General features: G+C 48.6%; 1 protein-coding gene across 2 annotated transcripts in view; it reads right to left on the bottom strand.

The window, feature by feature from the left end:
- ICE1 (interactor of little elongation complex ELL subunit 1) overlaps window positions 1-15,564 on the bottom strand; it is a 99,420-nt gene that overhangs the window by 20,767 nt on the left and 63,089 nt on the right. The window lies entirely within an intron of this gene.

Genomic DNA, 15,564 nt, shown 5'->3' with positions numbered 1-15,564 from the left:
TATTATCAAACTACTGTGTTTTCTCCTTTTAAATCATAATGACAACCCAAACATCCAAATGACCCTGATCAAAAGTTCACATACCCTGGTGATTTTGGCCTGATAACATGCACAGAAGTTGACACAAAAGGGTTTGAATGGCTACTAAAGGTAACATCCTCACCTGTGACCTGTTTGCTTGTAATCAGTGTGTGTGCATAAAAGCTGTGCGAGTTTCTTGGATCCAAGAGAAAAAAGGCCAAGAAAGCAAAAATTCTGCCGGGGTCTGTAAACTTTTAAACACAACTGTATAGAAGAGCAACCAGGCCCAAGCAGGCAGATCAATCTTGCTACTAATGATAGGACAGAGGCTGGTAATAAAAAACAAAACATAAAAAGAAACCCGCAGTAGCAGCTCTCAGCGATCTCCGAGTGGTATTCATTATGCAAACTAGGGGCAGGTCAGTGAGGGATCAGTGACCTGTCAGCAGTCTGCATTATGAATACCTAATCAGAGCACCACATACAGACCCTCCTCCAGGCCCAACCCACAGCCCAAGCATATCATTAACTAAAAACTGAAAATAAAGATTAGCAACAACCACAAGACAGATTTCATCAACCAAGGTATCATTTTAAACAGTATAACGGCGCCGACCTCAAACTGTCTGTAGGTTACTGTGCACAATCCTGCTGACATGTTCCCATTAAACAAAGGAAGGGTATTCCCTTTATCACCCCATAAAGAGATTGTGGGTTGTCAACGGATTGTCATAGTAGCCAAATACTTAAAGGCTCCCATGTCTGCCCCCATAATCATTATAAGCAGCCCTGGCAGAGCATTACTTTATTGTACAATACAAAGTTTAAGTTAACCAGCAGTAGAAAAAAAAAGTAAAATTACATCTTTACAAATACATTAAAAAAAAATTAAAAGTTAAAAACAGGGATTTTTGTGTACTCACCGTAAAATCCTTTTCTCCAAGCCGCTCACTGGGGGACACAGGACCATGGGTGTTATGCTGCTGCCACTAGGAGACAAACACTAAGTAAGATTAGCTCCTCCTCTGCAGTATACACCGCACACTGGCTCCAACCGAATCAGTTTCCGTGACGAAGCAGTAGGAAAAAGCAAGAACAAAGAGTATAAAAAACGTCAAACTAAAGAACATACTGAAGCCATCCGACCAACAAGGTGAGTGATGTCCCCCAATGAGTGGTTTGGAGAAAAGGATTTTACGGTGAGTCCACAAAAATCTGTTTCTCCTTCGCCTCATTGGGGACACAGGACCATGGGACAACTTAAAGCAGTCCCTGGGTGGGGAACCAACATAACAGACTAAACCCTACGTACCAACTGTCTAGCGATGCGCTACTGCTGCCTGCAAGATCCGTCTGCCTAGGCCCGCATCTGCGGAAGCCTGAATGTGAATGTTGTAGTTCTTCGAAAAATGTGTGCAGACTGGACCAAGTCGCAGCCTTGAGAACCTGTTCTGTCAACACCTGGTGCCGAATGGCCAAATAAGGCGCCCACCGACCGAGTGGAATGTGCCTTAATCCCCGCTGGGATTGCCTCTGACATGGTAAGCCTCTTGAATAGCCGAGCTTATCCACCTGGCTATTGTGGACTTTGAAGCAGCTGCAGCGTCTGTCTTGCGGAATGACGCCGTCCATGAGACTTAACTTCTGAGAGCCCTCACCAGGTCCAAAGTGTGAAGGGCCCTCTCAAAACGGTGAATTGGGAGTCGGGCAAAACGAGGGAATGACAATGCCCTCACTAAGATGTAAAGGACGGGGACGGCCTGAGAACACCCTTGTCCTAGTGAAAAATTAGGAAAAGGGATCTACAGGAAAGAGCGGCCAGTTCCGATGCCTGCCTGATTGATGTCACCGAGTCAAGAAAGGCGAACTTCCATGAATGGTGGGTCAGAGAAATGTCCTGTAGAAGCTCGAAGAAAGCCTTCTGTAGAACACCCAGGACCAAGCTAAGGTCCCAGGCATCCAACGGCCTTCTATAGGGAGGTATCACGTGGGAGACCCCCTGAATGAAAGTCTTCACCTGCTGCTTAGAAGCAATCCGGCGCTGGAACAAGACTGACTGATAAGGCAGCGATCTGGCTTTGAGGGAACTAAGAGCCAGGCCTGAGTCCAGACCGGTCTGGAGGAACTACAAAAAAGTCGGAATGGAGAAGGCAAGGGGAGGAGCAACCGCATTCCCTGAATAATGCAAAAAACGCCTTCCAGGTGCGGTGATAAGTTCAACTCGATGCGGACTTCCGAGCGCTAACCATAGTGGAAACCACTTCTCGGGAAAAGCCGGCTTGGATTAGAACCCAGGATGCAATGGCCAGGCCGTTAAACACAAGGCTCCTGAGTTCTGATGGCAAATCAGGCCCTGAGAGAGCATATCTGGACGACCTGCTAGTCGCCAGGGAACGTCGACGACGAGCTGTACCAACTCTGCATACCACGCCCAATGCAGCCAGTCAAGAGCGACTAGGATCACTGGAATTCCTTCCGTCTTCCCTCGGAAGTAATGGAAAAGGGGGAAACAGTACGGAAGACAAAATTGACACCACGGAAGTACCAGTGCGTCCGACCCAATGCCCTCTGGTTCCTGGGACCGAGCTATGAACTCTGGCACCTTGGCGTTTAGTCTTGAAGTCATTAGATCCACGTCCGGAGTCCCCCAACGATAATAAATCTGCCTCAGCCCTGACGGCTGAGGAAATCTGCCACCCAGTTTTCCACAACCGGGATGTGAACCACTGAAATAACTGACTGGGTTATCTTGGCCAGGCGGAGAATGTGTTCTACCTCACTCATTGCCGCCCTGCTGCGGGTGCCCCCCGATGATTGATACCCCCGTACCGGAGGTCCGCTGCCTCGGAGTAACCCTTGACTCTGCCCTGTCCTTCAAACCGCACATCCAAGCTCTCTCCACATCCTGCCGCCTCCAGCTCAAAAATATTTCCAGAAACCGTCCCTTCCTCAACCCTCACTCTACAAAAATGCTTGTGCATGCCCTCATCATCTCCCGTCTCGACTACTGCAACATCCTTTTCTGTGGCCTCCCTACCAACACCCTCGCACCTCTCCAGTCCATCCTTAACCCTGCTGCCCGACTAAATCATCTCTCTCCTCGCTACTCCTCCGCTTTTCCCCTCTGCAAATCTCTTCACTTGCTCCCACTCCCTCAGCGTATCCAATTCAAATTACTAATACTGACCTACAAGGCCATCTATAACCTGTCTCCTTCATATATCTCTGAACTAATCTCCCGATATCTTCCCTCACGTAATCTCCGATCCTCCCAAGACCTCCTTCTCTCCTCCACACTTACTCGCTCCTCACCCAACCACCTCCAAGACTTCTCCCGAATAGCCCCCATCCTCTGGAATTCTTTGCCCCAACACGTCCGGCTATCAACCACACTTGGATCCTTCAGACGGAACCTGAAAACCCATTGCTTCAAGAAAGCCTACAGTCTGCAATGATCCCCACTGCCTCCTCACCACTACTGGAGCTACCGCCTCACCATCACTGGAGCTGCTGCAACCTCCCAAGCTACTGTCTCCTTCCCCACCATCCTGTAGAATGTAAGCCCGCAAGGGCAGGGTCCTCTCTCCCCTCTATATCAGTCTGTGATTGTTAGTTTGTTTACTGTAAGTGATATCTGTAATATGTATGTAACTCCTCATGTACAGCACCATGGAATCAATGGTGCTATATAAATAATAATAATCAACTGAATCGCCCAAATTTCCAGGACGTTGATCGGAAGTCACGCCTTCCGAGGTGACCAGCGCCCCTGGGCAGTATGATGACGAAAAACAGCCCCTCAGACTAGAAGACTGGCGTCGGTGGTGACCAGCCATTGAACCGGGAGAAAAGACTTCCCCTGAGTGAGTGAAGACCGCAACGTCCACCACCTGAGTACTCGATTGACCCACGGAGACAAGCGGCATGGATGGTCGAAAAAGAAAGGGTTCCTGTTCCAGGTCGCCAGAAGCGCAAGCTGCAGAGGACTGAGGTGTACCTGGGCAAAGAGAACTGCTTCCATCGCTGCCTCAATCTTGCCCAGGACCCCCATGCAGAGTCGGTGAGGAAATAGGCGGCAAAGTGCCTGGGCTCCCTGTTGGAAGGGCTATGACCTTGTATCGAAGGAGAACCACCAACCCTTGGGAGGTGTCCAGTGTCAATCCTAAGAAAGGATATCTGCTGGGCTGGGACAGGGGAAGATTGTTTAAGTTTATCAGCCAGCCAAGCAGGTTGGATAGACGGGCCCTTGATTAGGAGGTCGTCCAAGTATGGCAAAATGACCACGCCCTGCAAGTGCAGGATGGACATGACAGCCGCCATGACCTTTGTGAACACTCTGGGAGCGGTGTCAAGGCCGAAGGGCAAGGCTGCAAACTGGAAATGATCCTCGCGGACGGCAAAGCAAAGGAACCTTTGGTGAGGAAGAAAAAAAAAAAAAAAAAATCGGGATATGAAGGTAGGCATCCCGGATGTCGATGGATGCTAGGAACTTCCCCTTCTCCATCGAAATGATGACAAAGCGGAGGGACTCCATCTTGAAGTGCAGGACCTTGACAAACTTGTCTAGGAGATTCAGATCCAGAAAGGGCCGCACCGTGCCGTCCTTCTTCGGAACCACGAATAAGTTCGAGTAGAACCCTTCGAACCATTCTCTTTCTGGGACCGGAATAATGACCCCGTCTTAGCGTAGTGAATCGATGGCTTCGTAGAAAAGCCCAGCCCGCGTCCCGGCTTCGGGAGGGCGAGAGGGGAAGAACAGAGCCGGAGGGCAGGAAGAAAACTATCTTGTATCTGGAAGACACCAGGTCTCTGACCCATTCGTTGTGGACGACGGATGGCCAAACATGATGAAAAAGGAGTGACAGCCTACTCGACTGGTGTCAACCGGATAATGCTTTGAGTCATTGGGCCGAGAATCTATGGGACCTTGTTCCCTTAGACCTAGATTGCTTGGTACGGCTCCTCCATGACTGGTTGATCTTATACGAGACCTGGGGACCCCTGTCCCCCCCGAGGGGGGCTTCCCGATTTGGCTGAAGAGGTCGCATTGGACCAACCAGGATTGGCGCAAAATGGTGGAAACGTACCTAGTCTTCTGCTGGGGGAGGAATTTACTTTTTTCTCCTGTGGCGTCCAAGATAAGCTGATCCAGCTTCTCTCCAAATAAACGACCGCTCTGGTAGGGCAGAGACGCAGAGTCCGCTCAACATTCCCTGGGCCACAGAGCCAGTCTGATGGTGACTGAGGCACCAAGTGCAGAACAGTTAGCAGAGTCCAGGGAAGCGTGCAACAAATATTCCTCGGCCAAGGAGATCTGCTGTCTGCTGCCTCCGGGGGAAGGACACTATCCTGAATGGTTCTGGTCAGGGTATCGGCCCAAGAGACCTTAGCTTTTAGCTACCGACACCACGGCAAAGGAAGGAGAGAGAGACGAGCACGAGGTTTCAAAAACCGAACGGGCAAGGTTCTCTGACGGTCCATGGGATCTTTAATCAAGGACCCGTCAGGTAAGGATAGAAGGGTTTTGGTGGCCAGGCAGGATACCGGTGGGTCCACTGGAGGTGATTTGGCCCATTCCTTCCGCAGATCAACAGAAAAGGGATATCTAGCCTCAATAGGCTTCTGACCAGCGAAGCGTTTGTCCAGTCGCTCCTTATGCCATCGAACTATGTCCTGGAACTCGGGATGGTTGGAGAAACCCTATGAAGACGTTTAGTCCTCTTGAAGGACACCGCGTGCTCCGGGACTGAATTAGAGTCCTCGTCAACCTTTAAGGTCTGGTTGACGGCTTCAATGAGACTGTCCACTGTCGTCTGATAATCTGGAGAGTCTAGATCAAGGGGCATGTCGGAATCGGACTCCGAATCCTGGTCACTGCAAGCCCCGGGTGAGGGGGGAGCGGGAAACGCAAACCACAGATGCCGAGGCGCGAGAAGGCTCGGAAGATGTGCTATGGGCCAGTTTCCTAGATGCCTGATAATTGTTTGACCGAGAACGGCCCCTGCTGGCCGATTGTTCCCGTGATATAGAGAAACCTTCCAAGACAGGCAGACGAGTGCCCTGACCGGTGGAGGGATCTTAGAGAGACTACTGCTTTGGCTAGTGACGCCATGGACTGCGACAGTGACGAAGCCCACTCAGGGGGATAGGTACACTGGGTTCAGGAGTGGCGGAGGGCTCCTGAACTCATTCGGGATCACAAGTCTTGCAGAGTGAGGTACTCTGTCACCGTGGCAGCGAAGTCTGACAGGTGGTACATGAGGTGAAAAACACTATGTGTCTTGTTAGCCTTCTTGTATGCCTTAGAGAATGACAGGATGTACCCCAGTATGCCCCTGATCCTGCTGATATGCTCCAATAGGGAGGACCGTGGCTGTATGTCTACCAGTGACTACTGCAAAGGAGGGCCAATGCGTGTATCTGCTGCAGCTGAGTCTAAGGCTAGTTTCACACTAGCGTTAGGAGGCGCAGCACAGGACCGCCGCTAAGCTCCGCCCCCGACCGCGCCTCCTCCTCTGGGCGCATGATGCTGCATGCGACCAGCGTACCCTATATTTAGCGTTGGGTACGCTGGCCGTGCTCTGGCGTTTGCACTGTGTTGTATTTTTGTGCACCCTTTTTGCACTGTGTTGCATTTTTGTGCGCTCGGCACAGCGCAAAAAGGGTGCATGCGTCTGCAAAAACATACCATTGCACGCCCAGCGTACCCAACCTTAAATATAGGGTACGCTGGTCGCATGTAGCATCATGCGCCCAGAGGAGGAGCTGACCGGAGGAGTCGCGGCCGGGGGTGGAGCTTAGCGGCGGCCCTGCGCCTCCCAATGCTAGTGTGAAACTAGCCTTAACCAGGTTCTGTGGCCCAGTGATAGCTGATCTCCCGATGCGCTGTGCCCCACTGAAGATGAACGGGCTGTCCGCACGTGTGGAGAGTCAGCCGATGGATAAAGATGGCCGCCGGTGGGGGACATGCAGGGAGAAGTCATGTGGAAGCGCCAAATCGTGAGCGGAGCCACCACAACGTCACAGAATGAGCGGGACTTCCGGATTACTGCCGGCACTAGGCCCAACCCGGGGACTAAATTTCCGGTGACAGCCGGACCTCAGTAGGGGGAAAGGCCAAGTGAAAAAGCGCCGCATGCAGGAACCCTCCACCAGGGATGCTGATCAGATGATTGTAGCCCGGATGCACAGCCAACCCTCTTACCAGCGGTGTGCATCGCTGCAGAAGCAGCCACAGGAGATATGATGTGCAGGACTCGGGCATATGCCTGAGGAGTTTTCCATTCCCAGGTCAGCAGTTCTCGTTTGGATGGTGCAGGGACCCTTTAGCCGCCTCTCCGTTTGGAGGGAGGGTGACCGTCCGCCTTCCATCCATTGCCACTGCATATCAGAGGCGATGCAGTGGGTGCCGCACGGACACCATAAGTGCCTCGGGACAGGGCTGTGTCAGGAACACCGCACTGCACTTGCTCACTGAGCCAGTGCGCGTGTCCTGAGTAAGACAAACTGTGCTCAGAGATACCTGTGGAGCGGGCAGCAGCAGAGAAGGTGCGTGCTTCAGACCAACAGGACCTGAAGCATGAGACTGCTGGGGGCGTGGCCTAGACATCAGAGAGCTAGGAGCTGCAGGAAAACTCTTAGCAGGGTAACAACGGGACAAAGTTACCAAGGGGCATAGACAGGGACGTAAACAGATCAGGCCGGGGTCAAAGCACGAGATAGCAAGACAAAACCAGGGGTTTAGACAGAATGGATAGTCAGGACGTAGCCAATGAGTCATACACGGATACAGCTGCAGAGTACAAAAGGGGCGAGCAAAGAGGTTAGCCCAGTACAGAATCAACAGGCAAACTCACAACGGAAGACAGAACCAGGTCAGAACCATATAGCAAGCTAGAAGACAATGCACAGTCACACAGAGGTCAACACACTCGGCCAAAGCCAAAAGTATAACTGACAGGGATTGGAGTTTCTCAGGGCTATAAGCCCTTGCAGAACCAAAGAGATGCCACAATAATTAACCCCAGGCGTGCAGGTCAAAGCCTGCACTGAGCTCAAAACATTAACCCCTGACGTGCAGGTCAAAACCTGCACTGGGATCATAACAGGCTGTTGGTCCAGCACAAAAAGCGGGATGAGCCTGGATGCAGAGGGGGGTACATAGAAGCGACACTCCATGTTCTCATCTGTTGCCCGAGTGGGGAAAGCGGTGCCCTGAAGGTACCCGTCGCCACTAAAAAACATCTCAGGCATACCGATGACAAGCGATGCAGAAGGGAGTACGTGGAGGCAACACTCCCATGTTCCCGCCTGTTGTAGGTTTGGGGAGAGCGGCGCCCTTAAGGGATCGATCGCCCCCTGTAATCCATGAAAAATTAAGAATAAAGAGAAAAATAAAAAAGCAATAGATGTGATCTGAAAAACCGAGCACATGTGCCTCCTACTGACAGCTAAGCTTGAATTGGTTCGGCTGGAGCCAGTGTGCGGGTGTATACTGCAGAGGAGGACCTAATCTTTTTGTGTTTACTTAGTGTCAGCCTCCTAGTGGCAGCAGCATAACACCCATGGTCCTGTGTCCTCCAATTAGGTGAAGGAGAAATAAGGCTATGTGCACACAGGGCGTTTTAGATGCGTCTTTGCAGCATTTTTTCAGTGCGGAAATGGGCCAAAACGTTATGGAATCCTTATGCAATCTAATTAAAGGACAGTCCTGAAGAGTTGTGCATATGATTAGTAAATTTCCTTAAGTATTTGCAGTGCATTTTTTTCTGCAGCATGTCAATTCTTTGCACGTTTCTGCAGCATTTTTCACCCATTAACTTGAATTGTGTCAGTCAAATCCACAGCAAAAACGCAGGTATAAAAATGTTTGCGGATTTGCTGCGGATTTTCTGAGCATTTGTTTTGCATTTTAACAGCTTCCTATGGTGTTTCCCACGCTGTCATCTATGTGACAGCATGGGAAACACCGGTGTGGTGGTTCTTATCGGCCATAACGCTACTGCCGGTCAGAGCGCTGCAAGGTCATGCTGTCAGATGTCAGCATGACTCCTCAGCTGTGATTGCGACCCGCAGCGGTAACCTGCGGCAAAAACCTTACTGCAGGTCAGCAGGCGTGGGCTGATGAGACTACTGCTCCCATCGGGCTACGTCTGCTGTCGTTGATCACAGTGACAGCAGGTGTCCCTGATGGGAGACGTAGCATCATCTGTCGGCGCCTGTGGTCACAGTTTAAAAAAAAAAAAAAACTGTGACCTAGAGATAATGTAAAACAATAAGCCAACATATACTCATCTGTCCGCAGTAGTCCACGTGATCCCGAGTGTCTCACGGCAATCTCACGTGTAGAACAGTCACATTGGGAAATGTGATCGCTCTATCTGGCCACAGGCAATACATTGACAGGAGGTAATCACTCCCACAGTGTATCACTGAGCTGCCGTGGAGAGATCTCATCGGAGTTCATCAGCTCTGGTGCTCTCACGGCACCGCTGTGTGAGAACTTTTTCACACAGCAGTGGTGCCTTAAGAGAGATCACCGGAGCTGATAAACTCCAGTGAACTCTCTCACAGCAGCTTAGTGATACACTGTGGGAGCAATTACCTCCTGTGTCAGTGTATCGCCAGCTGTCTTTGAGAGCAGTCACATCAGTAACTGCTCTCAAAGTGATCAGGTCGTTGTGGGACATTATGGATTATTACCTTCTCTGTGGACAGGCGAGGAATATTATGGTTTAGTATTTTATTTTTGTTGAAGGAGACATTGGCTTCGGCGTTCGTTAAGTATGGTTTAATTAAGATTCATTAAAGGGGTTGTCCGGGCTTTTCACATAATCTCAGTACATATCTGGGCTGGAGAATTATGACAATAAGTAGTTTACTTTCTGTCACTAGTTTGCACGGTTTTCTAGATATTCTGAACAGAATGTCCAAGGGGGGTGTGTTACGGCATTGAAATGAGAACTAGTCGTAACCTCCTACTCTACTCCAAACATGCCCTCTATAGCAACAACCCCACCCTCCATAGCTACAGGCCCTCCCCGTCCACATGAAACAGACCTCATCACACAGTAACAAATTCTTCCCCTCCAGCAGCCTCAGTGCAGAGAGCTGCTCCTCCCCCAGACACACACTGAACAGTGATCTATGGAAAGTGAAACTAGTGAGGAGGGAAAATCGTCCTGTATTCTGGGCCACTCCATGATTACAATACATAACTCATTATCAGTAATTCCTTCCCTCACTGTCCCAGGCTGCTGGCAGCAGTGAAAACAGACTGTGTGATGGCCAGTGATGGGGGTCTGCAGCTTCTAATCTGCACAGGGGATGGTGTTGTGAGTTCATTTTCTGGTCTACCAGTCAGGCTCCCTCTGGTGGTAACAGGAGGTAGTGAGGCTGATTTAATCAGTAGAGATTTACCACCTGATAATGAGGATGACGATTGGACCTCAGGAATCTCAGATTGGATTTAAGACAGCCGACGCCCTACTCTGGTGCTGGTGATTCCTTCTGCTTGTCAGGTCTTGGTTCTCAGCTCTGTTCCAGTCAGCTCAAGCTAAGTTTCTCTGCTAATGTTCATACTTGATTTTGTTGTTCTATTCAGTTTTTTGTGTGGTCAGCCAGCCCCGGCTTGGGCTGTGCTGAATTTCCACTCTTATTTATCTGTATTTGCCAATTTGCTTTTTGTCCCTTATTAGATTGGCCTCATTTTGCTCTGCCTCAGAATATTTCAGAGTGCTGATATAGTGGGAAAAGTCTAGTGACTTCAGGGTTAATTTTATTATCAGAAGTGATGGACATTATTTTGTAGGGTTTTGGGCAGATTGCAGACAGTGTCTTTCCTTTCCTCTCCTTTCCAGTTAGTTTGGGCCCCATCGTTTGCTCAGCCTATTTTCCTACCTGTGTTTGTGTTTTCATCTTGTTTCACCGTCAATACGTGTGTGGGGGCTGTCTTTTCCTTTGGGGTCTGCTCTGGGGCAGTTAGTTTTCCCTTTTCTTGCTTTAGGCTTATTTAGTCCTCCGGCCGTGACGAGGCGTCTAGGTTCATCGTAAGAAAGTTGTGGGAAGCAGGGTGTGTTGCAGTCCGCGCTGCCGAGATTCACAAATCACCTGGGATGCAAGATGTTGTAGCAGTGTACTCCTTTATTTCCTCCTACGCGTTTCGGCGCCCTTCCTGGCACCTTCCTCAGGGATATCCTGAGTACACTGCTACAACATCTTGCATCCCAGGTGATTTGTGAATCTCGGCAGCGCGGACTGCAACACACCCTGCTTCCCACAACTTTCTGAAGGTTTTTCCACGTGCGAGTGGTTGGTGGAGGTCCTGCAGCAGCTGATTCTGTGATATGCTCTCAAGCCAGTTGTGGGTTACACAACTGGAATAGGTGAGTGGAACTGTATTATACCGCTCATACTTCTAGTGTCACTAGTGATAGGGCACTATTGCGCCTCTTGTTCCCCCCACCATTTTTGTATAGGTTCATCGTAGGCACGCTCCACGGCTGCTGCTAGTTGTGTGGTAGGATCAGGGATCTGCAATCTGCATAGTTACCAACCTCTCTGGTTTTTCTGGACTTAGCATGTTTAGGTTTTTTCCTCCTCGGTGACCCATTCATAACAGAATCACCAGCCATACTGCAGATTCTGGGGTACTCAAAAGCAGGAAAAAGTTGTTAAAAGAAAAAAAAAAAATTGTTAATTTTTTTTTTATATATATTTTTTCCTCTTTTTCTCTGGGGCCGTAGGAGGATTTTTTTCTTCCCTAATGGAGATTAAGCAATTGTCTGATCGTGTGGAGCAACTTGCTGCTGAAGTGCAGGGAATTTCCACCTACCTCATTCAGTCACATGCTGCTGAACCCAAGATCCCTACTCCTGATGTGTTTTCTGGGGATCGGTCTAAATTTCTGAATTTTAAGAATAATTGTAAATTATTTCTTGCCTTGAAGCCTAACTCATCGGGGAGCTCTGCGCAGCAGGTTAAAATTGTCATCTCCTAGCTGCGCGGCGATCCCCAGGATTGGGCTTTTTCTCTGACACCTGAAAATCCTATTCTGACTAATGTGGATGCATTTTTTCAAGCCTTGGGTTTGTTGTATGATGAACCTAATGCTGTTGATCAAGCTGAGAGAACCCTGTTGGCATTAAACCAGGGTCAGGATTATGCAGAGCTATACTGTCAAAAATTCCAAAAGTGGGCAGTCCTTACTACATGGAATGATAGTGCTTTGGCAGCTCTCTTTCGGAAGGGTTTATCAGAGACCGTAAAAGATGTTATGGTGGGATTTCCTGTTCCTTCTGGTCTGGATGATTCCATGTCATTAGTCATTCAAGTTGATCGGCGTTTACGTGAATGTACAACTACACGGGAGGTGCTGCAACCTTTTGAACAAACGTCTAAACCTATGCAATGTGATGGGGTTTTGTCTAGGGCGCAACGTCAGGAGTTTAGAAGGCGTAATAAGCTGTGTTTTTTCTGTGGAGATGCCTCTCATACTATTTCTGTCTGCCCTATCCGAGAGAAACGTTTTGCACACACATCTGCTGAGGGCAGTGTACAACCTAAGTTCCTTTTGGCAATTACTCTGTCTGCTCCTTATCCACGTTTTCCACTAAGGCTTTTGTGGATTCAGGAGCAGCGTTGAATCTGATGGATTTGGACTTTGCTAAACGTTGTGGTTTTTCTATGACGCCTCTGCGGACGCCTATTCCTTTGAGAGGTATTGATGCTACTCCTTTGGCGGAGAATAAACCTCAGTTTTGGACCCAGGTGATAATGAGAGTTGCCCCAGACCACCAAGAAAATTGTAAATTTTTGGTGCTGCATAATTTGCATGATACTATTGTTCTGGGTTTTCCCTGGTTGCAAACTCATAATCCAGTTTTGGATTGGAAATCTGGGTCTGTGGTGAGTTGGGGTTGTCAGTGTGTTCTTAGGGAAGCTCCTGTTTTCTCCACCTCTCCTCAGTCTCATGATATTCCTGATTATCTGGCCGATTTTTCTGATGTATTTAGTGAGAGTAAGTCTGCATCTTTGCCTCCTCATAGGAGTTATGACTGTGCAATTGAGTTGATGCCTGTGTGTAAATTTCCCAAGGGTCGGCTTTTCAACTTATCAGTACCCGAACATGATGCTATGCGATCCTATAGTCATTGGAGAAGGGTCACATTAGACCATCCTCGTCACCTTTAGGTGCTGGTTTTTTTGCGGCCAAGAAAGATAGTTCATTAAGACCGTGTATGGATTATCATTCCCTTAACAAGATGACGGTTAAATATCAGTACCCGTTACCTCTGATGTCTGATTTATTCTCCAGAGTGCCTGCTGGTTTACTAAGCTTGACCTCTGGGGGCGTATAATCTTATTCGCATCAAGCATGAGGATGAATGGAAGACAGAGTTTAATACTCCAGAGGGACATTTTGAGTACCTGGTACTGCCTTTTGGGCTCACTAATGCCCCTTCTGTCTTCCAGTCCTTTATGAATATTTTCCGTGACTCTGTGGATAAGTTTTTGATCATTTATCTGGATGATATTTTGATCTTTTCTAGTGATTGGGATTCTCATGTGGAACACGTCCGGACTGGGTTTCGGATTTTGAGGGAGAATTCCCTGTTTGTTAAGGGATCGAAATGCCTCTTTGGTGTACAGAGGATTTCATTTTTGGGATTTATCTTGTCTCCATCGACTATTGAAATGGACCCGGCCAAGGTACAGGCCATTTATGATTGGGTTCAGCCTACTTCTTTGAAGGCCCTTGGGTTTTGCTAATTTCTATCGTAAATTTATAGGTAATTTTTCTGGTATTGTCAAACCACTGACTGATCTGACCAAGAAGGGCGCTGATGTGCTGAATTGGTCTCCTGAGGCTGTCTCAGCATTTCAGGAGCTTAAGCGGAGATTTACTTCAGCTCCGGTTTTACGGCAACCTGATGTCTGACTTCCATTTCAGGTGGAGGTAGATGCTTTGAGATTGGTGCAGGAGCTGTTTTGTCCCAAAAAGACCCTGTGACTTCTAAGATGAATCCCTGTGCCTTCTTTTCTCGAAAGTTCTCCCCATCTGAACGCAACTATGACGTGGGGAATCGGGAATTGTTGGCCATGAAATGGGCATTTGAGGAGTGGAGACATTGGTTAGAGGGAGCTAGACATCAAGTTTTGGTCCTCACCGATCACAAGAATTTAATTTATCTGGAGTCGGCCAAATGCTAGAATCCTAGACAGGCTAGATGGGCCTTGTTTTTCACGCGTTTTAATTTTGTGCCCTCTTATCTTCCGTGCACTAAGAATGTTAAGGCAGACGCCCTTTCTAGGAGTTTCTTTGCAGATTCTCTTAATGTGACCGAGCCTACTACCATCCTAGGTGAGGGGGTAGTTCTTTCTGCCATTTTGCCCGATTTGAGACGCGCCCTGGAGGAATTTCAGGAGGATAAACCTGAGTGTTGCCCTATGGGAAAATTGTATGTTCCTGACCAGTGGAGAAAGAGAGTGATGTCTGAAATTCATTGTTCCGCATTGGCTGGTCATCCAGGTATTTTTGGTATCAGAGATTTGGTGAGTCGGTCCTTTTGGTGGCCTGCCTTATCTCGTGATGTCAGGAATTTTGTACAGTCCTGTGGGACTTGTTCTCTGTCTAAACCCTGTTCTCGTTCTAGTGGGTTGCTGATGCCCCTGCCGGTGCCCAAGAGGCCATGGACCCATATCTCAATGGATTTTATTTCTGATCTTCCTGTCTCTCAGAGAATGACATATCTGGGTGATTTGTGATAGATTTTCGAAGATGGTCCATCTTGATCTTGTACCACTCCCAAAGTTGCCATCTTCCGCTGAGTTGGTGCCCTTGTTTTTACAACAGGTGGTTCGGTTACATGGGATTCCTGAGAACATTGTGTCCGACAAAGGAGTTCAGTTTGTTTCCAGATTCTGGAAAGCCTTTTGTTCCAGTCTGGGAATTCAGTTATCCTTCTCCTCCGCTTTTCATCCCCAGACCAATGGACAGACAGAGAACAAACCAGACCTTGGAGTCTTATTTAAGATATTTTATATCTGCTGATCAGGATGATTGGGTCTCATTTTTGCCCTTGGCCGAATTCGCGTTGAACAATAGAGCTAGTTCTGCCACTTTGATGTCACCCTTTTTCTGTAATTTTGGGTTTCATACTCGATTCTCTTCAGGGCAAGTGGAATCTTCGTCCTGCCCAGGTGTGGACACTGTGGTTGAGAGAATGCAGCAGATATGGGACCAAGTGGTGGAAAAGTTGTCACTCTCTCAGGAAAAGGCCCAGCGATTTTCCAACCGGCATAGGACCATTGGTCCTCGGTTTAGAGTGGGTGATATGGTTTGGTTGTCGTCTAGGAATATTCCTATGAAGGTTGCATCTCCAAAATTTAAGCCAAGGGTTATTGGACCTTATAAGATTTTGGAGATTCTTAATCCTGTTTCTTTTCGATTGGCTCTTCCAGTTACGCTCAAGATCCATAACGTACTTCACAAATCTCTGTTGAAGAGGTTTGTTGAGCCAGTGGTTCCTATGGCAGCACCTC

The sequence above is a fragment of the Dendrobates tinctorius genome, unplaced genomic scaffold (genome assembly GCF_039654945.1).
Source record: "Dendrobates tinctorius isolate UK_male_01 unplaced genomic scaffold, ASM3965494v1 ptg000102l, whole genome shotgun sequence".
NCBI classification, from domain to species: Eukaryota; Metazoa; Chordata; class Amphibia; order Anura; family Dendrobatidae; genus Dendrobates; species Dendrobates tinctorius.
Note: the sequence above shows the minus strand (reverse complement) of the source record. Positions and strands in the feature narration are given on the sequence as shown.